Source organism: Salmo salar, chromosome 25, assembly GCF_965601325.2.
Source record: "Salmo salar chromosome 25, fSalSal1, whole genome shotgun sequence".
Classification (NCBI taxonomy): Eukaryota; Metazoa; Chordata; class Actinopteri; order Salmoniformes; family Salmonidae; genus Salmo; species Salmo salar.
The window spans coordinates 4,323,454-4,330,655 of record NC_138315.1 but is presented as its reverse complement, the minus strand read 5'-3'; positions in this window follow the sequence as shown (position 1 = coordinate 4,330,655).

The window sequence follows — 7,202 nt, the reverse complement described above, 5'->3', positions numbered from 1 at the left end:
TCACCAGCCTTTACAAAGTGTTTTGAGTCTTCTGGAGGGAGATCTGACCGAACAAGAGCCATGGAACGATGATGTCCCATTAGACACCTGGCGCGCGAGTTCATGTTGGGTACCCTCGTTCCAATACGTTATAAAAGAGTATGCATTCGTCCACCTTGAATATTATTCATGTTCTGGTTAAAAAAGGCCCTAATGATTTATGCTATACAACGTTTGACATGTTTGAACGAACGTAAATATATTTTTTCCCCTCGTTCATGACGAGAAGTCCGGCTGGCTTAGATCATGTGCTAACAAGACGGAGATTTTTGGACATAAATGATGAGCTTTTTTGAACAAAACTACATTCGTTATGGACCTGTGATACCTGGAAGTGACATCTGATGAAGAGAATCAAAGGTAATGGATTATTTACATAGTATTTTCGATTTTAGATCTCCCCAACATGACGTCTAGTCTGTATCGCAACGCGTATTTTTCTGGGCGCAGTGCTCAGATTATTGCAAAGTGTGATTTCCCAGTAAGGTTATTTTTAAATCTGGCAAGTTGATTGAGTTCAAGAGATGTAAATCTATAATTCTTTAAATGACAATATAATATTTTACCAATGTTTTCTAATTTTAATTATTTAATTTGTGACGCTGACTTGACTGCCGGTTATTGGAGGGAAACGATTTCCTCAACATCAATGCCATAGTAAAACGCTGTTTTTGGATATAAATATGAACTTGATAGAACTAAAAATGCATGCATTGTCTAACATAATGTCCTAGGAGTGTCATCTGATGGAGATTGTAAAAGGTTAGTGCATCATTTTAGCTGGTTTTATGATTTTGGTGACCATGTCTTTGACTTGACAAAACATTACACACAACTCTTGTAAATGTACTGTCCTAACATACTCTAAATGTATGCTTTCGCCGTAAAACGTGGTTAGATTAAGGAGATGTTTATCTTTCAAATGGTGTAAAATAGTTGTATTTTTGAAAAATTTGAATTTTGACATTTATTTGGATTCAAATTTGCCGCTCTTGAAATGCACCTGCTGTTGATGGAGTGCACCACGGGTGGCACGCTAGCGTCCCACCTAGCCCCAAGAGGTAACACCCCAGCCATCCTTCAATCTAATCTTGATGCCCTCAATCTCACACAAATTATCAATGAACCTACCAGGTACATCCGCAAACACGGGCACCCTGATAGATATCATCCTAACTAACTCGCCCTCCAAATACATCTCTGCTGTTTTCAATCAAGATCTCAGCGATCACTGCCTCATTGCCTGCATCCGTAATGGGTCTGCGACCAAACGACCACCCCTCATCACTGTCAAACGCTCCCTAAAACACTTCTGCGAGCAGGCCTATCTAATCGACCTGGCCGGGGTATCCTGGAATGACAGTAGAGGATGCCTGGTTATTCTTTAAAAGTGCCTTCCTCACCATCTTAAATAAGCATGCCCCATTCAAAAAATGTAGAACCAGGAATAGCTATAGTCCTTGGTTCATTCCAGACCTGTCTGCCCTTGACCAGCACAAAAACATCCTGTGTCATTCTGCATTAGCATCGAATAGCCCCCATGATATGCAACTTTTCAGGGAAGTTAGGAACAAATATGCTAAGGCTAGCTTTTTCAAACAGAAATTTGCATCCTGTAGTACAAACTCGAAAAAGTTCTGGGACACTAAAGAGCATCTCCTCCCAGCTGTCCTGAGGCTAGGAAACACTTACCACCGATATATCCACTATATTTGATAATGCTTTCCACCTGGCTACCCCTACCCTGGTCAACTGCCAGGCACCCTCCACAGCAACCCGCCAAAGCCCCCACCATTTCTCATTCACCCAAATCCAGATAGCTGATGTTCTGAAAGAGCTGCAAGATCTGGACCCCTACAAATCAGCCGGGCTAGAAAATCTGGACCCTCTCTTTCTAAAATGATGGCTGAAATTGTTGCAACCCCTATTACTAGCCTGTTCAACCTCTTATCATCTGAGATTCCCAAAGATTGGAAAGCTGCCACGGTGACACTCTAAACCCAAACTGCTACAGACCTATATCTATCCTACCCTGTCTTTCTAAGGTCTTCGAAAGCCAAGTTAACAAACAGATTACCGACCATTTCGAATCCCACCGTACCTTCTCCGCTATGCAATTTGGTTTCAGAGCTGGTCATGGGTGCACCTCAGCCACGCTCAAGGTCCTAAACGACATCATAACTGCCATTACTGTGCAGCCGTGTTCGTCGACCTGGCCAAGGCTTTCGACTCTGTCAATCACCACATTCTTATTGGCAGACTCGACAGCCTTGGTTTCTCAAATGATTGCCTCGCCTGGTTTACCAACTACTTCTCTGATAGAGTTCAGTGTGTCAAATCGGAGGGCCTGTTGTCCAGACCTCTGGCAGTCTCTATGGGGGTGCCACAGGGTTCAATTCTCGGGCCGACTCTTCTCTGTATACATCAATGATGTGATTCTCTAATCCACTTCTACGCAGACGTCACCATTCTGTATACTTCTGGCCCCTCTTTGGACACTGTGTTAACTAACCTCCAGACGAGCTTCAATGCCATACAACTCTCCTTCCGTGGCCTCCAACTGCTCTTAAATGCAAGTAAAACTAAATGCATGCTATTCAATCGATCACTGCCCGCCCGTCCAGCATCGCTACTCTAGACGGCTCTGACTTAGAATACGTGGACAACTACAAATACCTAGGTGTCTGGTTAGACTGTAAACTCTTTCCAGACTCACATTAAGCATCTCCAATCCAAAATTGAATCGGCTTCCTATATCGCAACAAAGCATCCTTCACTCATGCTGCCAAACATACCCTCGAAAAACGGACCTTCTAACTGGTCCTCGACTTCGGTGATGTCATCTATAAAATAGCCTCCAACACTCTACTCATCAAATCTGATGCAGTCTATCACAGTGCCATCTGTTTTGTCACCAAAGCCCCATACACTACCCACCACTGCGACCTGTACGCTCTCGTTGGTTGGCCCTCTCTTCATACTCGTCGCCAAACCCACTGGCTATAGGTTATCTACAAGTCTCTGCTAGGTAAAGCCCCACCTTATCTCAGTTCACTGGTCACCATAGCGTCAGCACCCACTTGTAGCATGCTTATCTCACTGGTCACCCCCAAAACCAATTCCTCCTTTAGTCGCCTTTCCTTCCAGTTCTCTGCTGCCAATGACTGGAACGAACTGCAAAAATCACTGAAGCTGGAGACTCATATCTCCCTCACTAGCTTTGAGCAGCTCACTGCATCTGACAACAGCCCATCTACCTCATCCCCATACTGTATTTATCTTGCTCCTTTGCACCCCAGTATCTCTACTTGCACATTCATCTTCTGCACATCTACCATTCCAGTGTTTAATTACTTTGCCACCATAACTCCCTTATCTTACCTCATTTGCACTCACTGTATATAGACTTTTTTTCTACTGTATTATTGACTCTGTTTTGTTTATTCCATGTGTAACTCTGTAGTATGTGTCGAATTGCTATGCTTTATCTTGGCCTGGTTGCAGTTGCAAATGAGAACTTTTTCTCAAATAGCCTACCTGGTTTAAATAAAGGTGAAATTAAAATGAATGATGCTGCCACCGCGTGCTTCATGGTTGGGATGGTGTTCCTCGGCTTGCTAGCCTCCCCCTTTTTTCTCCAAACATAACGATGGTCATTATGGCCAAATAGTTCTATTGTTGTTTCATCAGACCAGTGGACAATTCTCCAAAATGTACGAGCAGTGTCTTCTTCCTTGCTGAGTGGCCTTTCAGGTTATGTCGAAATAGGACTCGTTTTACTGTGGATATAGATGATTTTGTACCTGTTTCCTACAGCAACTTCACAAGGTCATTTGCTGTTGTTCTGGGATTGATTTGCACTTTTCGCACCAAAGTACGTTCATCTCGGCTGCGTGGTCCCATGGTGTTTATACAGATGAACGTGGTACCTTCAGGCATTTGGAAATTGCTCCCAAGGATGAACCAGACTTGTGGAGGTCTACAGTTTTGTTTCTGAGTTCTTGGCTGATTTATTTTGATTTTCCCATGATGTCAAGCAAAGAGGCACTGAGATTGAAGGTAGGCCTTAAAATACATCCACAGGTACACCACCAATTTACTCAAACGATGTCAATTAGCTTATCAGAATCTTCTAAAGCCATGACATAATTTTCTGGAATTTTCCAAGCCGCTTAAAGCTACAGTCAACGTAGTGTATGTAAACTTCTGACCCACTGGAATTGTGATACAGTGAATTATAAGTGAAATAATCTGGCTGTAAACAATTGTTGGAAATATTGTGTCATGCACAAAGTAGATGTCCTAAACCGACTTGCCAAAACGATTGTTTGTTAACAAGACATTTGTGGAGTGGTTGAAAAATGAGTTTTAATGACTCCAACCTATGTGTATGTAAACTTCTGACTTCAACTGTACGTACTGACCCACAAAGGCAGTTTTGGAGGGTCCCGTATGCGAGATTGGGGGCAGAGGACAGTTCAAGTGGATTTCGGTGAGCAAACTCCTTTGGTTCTGGTAATGACGCATTTCCATCTAGATCCGAACATGGTTCATGTGGACAGAATGATGTAAGTAAAATCTGTAATTATTGTCAAGGTAAAGGCCACTGGAAGAATGAATGTCCTGTTCTTGGTAAAAGCTCAGCAGATTGGCCAGCACAAACGTAAAACCTGTTGCGTTAGCTGGGCCTGTTCCTCATGTTAATCCTTTTGTGCAAGCTCAAGAATTGTCCAAACATTTTTAGTACTAATTATTCGCCATTTGTCACAGAGGGTTATGTTTCACTATTGGGAAGTGATGTGCCAGTAAAGATTCTGTGAGACACTGGTGCCTCTGAATCGTTTGTTTTGGAGTCTGTTCTTCCTTTTTCTTTGTAGACAGGAACCAGTGTCCTGATTCAAGGGATAGGTTTGAATACATTGTCTGTACCCTTGCACAAAGTCAAACTTATATCTGACCTAGTGCAAGGTGAAGTTTCCCTTGGGGTGTGTCCCTTTTTGCCCATTAATGGGATTTTGGTAACAACTTTGCCTGTAGTGATGTACCTCCTCTGGTGGTATCTCATACCCCATCCCATGTAGGGATTATCGATGAAAACGTACAGCGAATCCTGGAGGTATTCTCTGCATGCGGTGCTGACACTACGGTCAAAACGGAATTTACACAACACGTAACCGAACAGTTAGGCAAAGGTTAATAATTTAATGGATTATCCATGTCCTGTAGTGATCTTGTGATGGAGCAGTCCGCTGATCCTACCTTAAGGTTTATTTGATCAAGTACTTCCGGTTGAGGTAAGGAGTATTGCCCAGGGTTACAACGTTCAAGATCAGTTGTTGATGAGGAAATGGACGCCTCACAGCAAAAGTTGTGGGTGATGCTATTGTTCAGATCGCGGTTCCTTCTAAGCTTTGATCTAGTTTTGAAAACATCTCATGACGTTTCTGATCACTTAGGGGTTAGTAAAACCTATGATCCAATTGTACGTCATTTTTATTGGCCTCGTTTAAAGACATTTCCGCTTACATCAAAACATGCCATGTTTGTCAGCTGACTGGGAAGCCTAATCAGATGTTAAGGCCCATCCCGCTACAACCTATTACTGTTACAGGCTAGCCATTTTAGCATTTGCTTATTGATTGTGTTGGACCCCTACCCCGTTCTAAAGCTGGTAGCACCTACATGTTAACTGTGGTGTCAGGCTAAGAGATCCTGCAGCCTATCCACTTCGCAACATTACCACTAAATCGGTTGTGAAGGCTTTGTCACCGTTCATCTACATTTTTGGAATACCTCAGTTGATTCAGAGCCATCAGGGTTCCAACTTCACTTCGCACATATTTTTACAAGTCTTGTGACAATTGTGTTTAAAACATAATCAGGCCAGTGCTTATGTGCAGAGTCAATGGGCCCTTGAGTGTTTATCAGACTTTGAAGTCACTGTTACGTGTGTACTGCACTGAATTAAAACGTGACTGGGAAGAGGGGTTACGCTGGTTGCTACTCGCTGTTAAAGAAGTATCACGAGAGCACTTGTTCCAGTCCTAATGACCTTGTTTTTGGTCATACTGTGCATGGCCCTCTTGCTGTATTAAAGAAGGATTGGAAGGTGGTTGAGGCTCCCCCAAATGTGTTGTCATATGTAGCTTGTGAAATGGCTAAAGAAAAACTAGCTTCCTCTCAGGTGAGGATGAGAAGGTTGCTGAGCCGCGACAATTTAGTCCAGGGGACCAGGTTCTGGCTCTGCTGCCCATTGTTGGTTCTCCTTTTCAGGCCAAATTCAGCAGCCAATTGTCCGATCTGATTGCTACCCCTGAGTGCAGAAAGGCAAATCAGCTCTGCTATGTCAATTTGTAATAGCCTCATTATGCTCGTTTGTCTTCTGAATTGACTAAAGCAGAACTATGTGCTAAAACTGACTTGGTTAGTCCTGTTCTTTTGGTGGAATCCGTTGATCTGAGGTCAGTCACTTCACCTTCACATGCAGTGTGATGAACAGGGGGTGCCATTTTGCAGGGTAGGTTGAATTCAGAGTCCCTTGGGTCTCATTGTCAAGCAGAGTTGACTGAAAATCAGTGATCAAATCAGTTTTGCTTTGCTGACACATTGATATGGTATGAGAAAATCCAAAGGAAAACCAACCTGAATATTATTTTTTTTGAGAGCCCATGCTCTTACAATGGAAAGCATAGGGGCATATCCAATTCCAGCTCCTGTATGGCTTCCGCTAGGTGTCAAGGCTTCAGGCTTGTAACTTGAATAACAAATATGAGTTTTAGTACAACTACACCAGTTTGGAAATCCTTGTTTACACGTGCTTTGAAGAGGACACGAACATACTTCTTTCCGTATGAAATATTATAGTTTAGGGTACCTGAGGACTAAATTGAAACGTGTTTAGCCGCAGATTTTCGAATTCCTTTCTCTGCATGTTGAACGAGTGGATTACTCAAATCGATGGCGCCAACTAAATCGACTTTTTGTGATATGAAGAAGGATTTTATCTAACAGAAGGACAGTACATGTTATAGCTGGGACCCTTTGGATGACAAATCAGAGGAAGATTTTCAAAAAGTGAATATTTAATCGCTGTTTGATGTGGGGCGCCGTCCTCAAACAATCGCATGGCATGCTTTCACTGTAAAGCTGACAGTGCAGTTAGA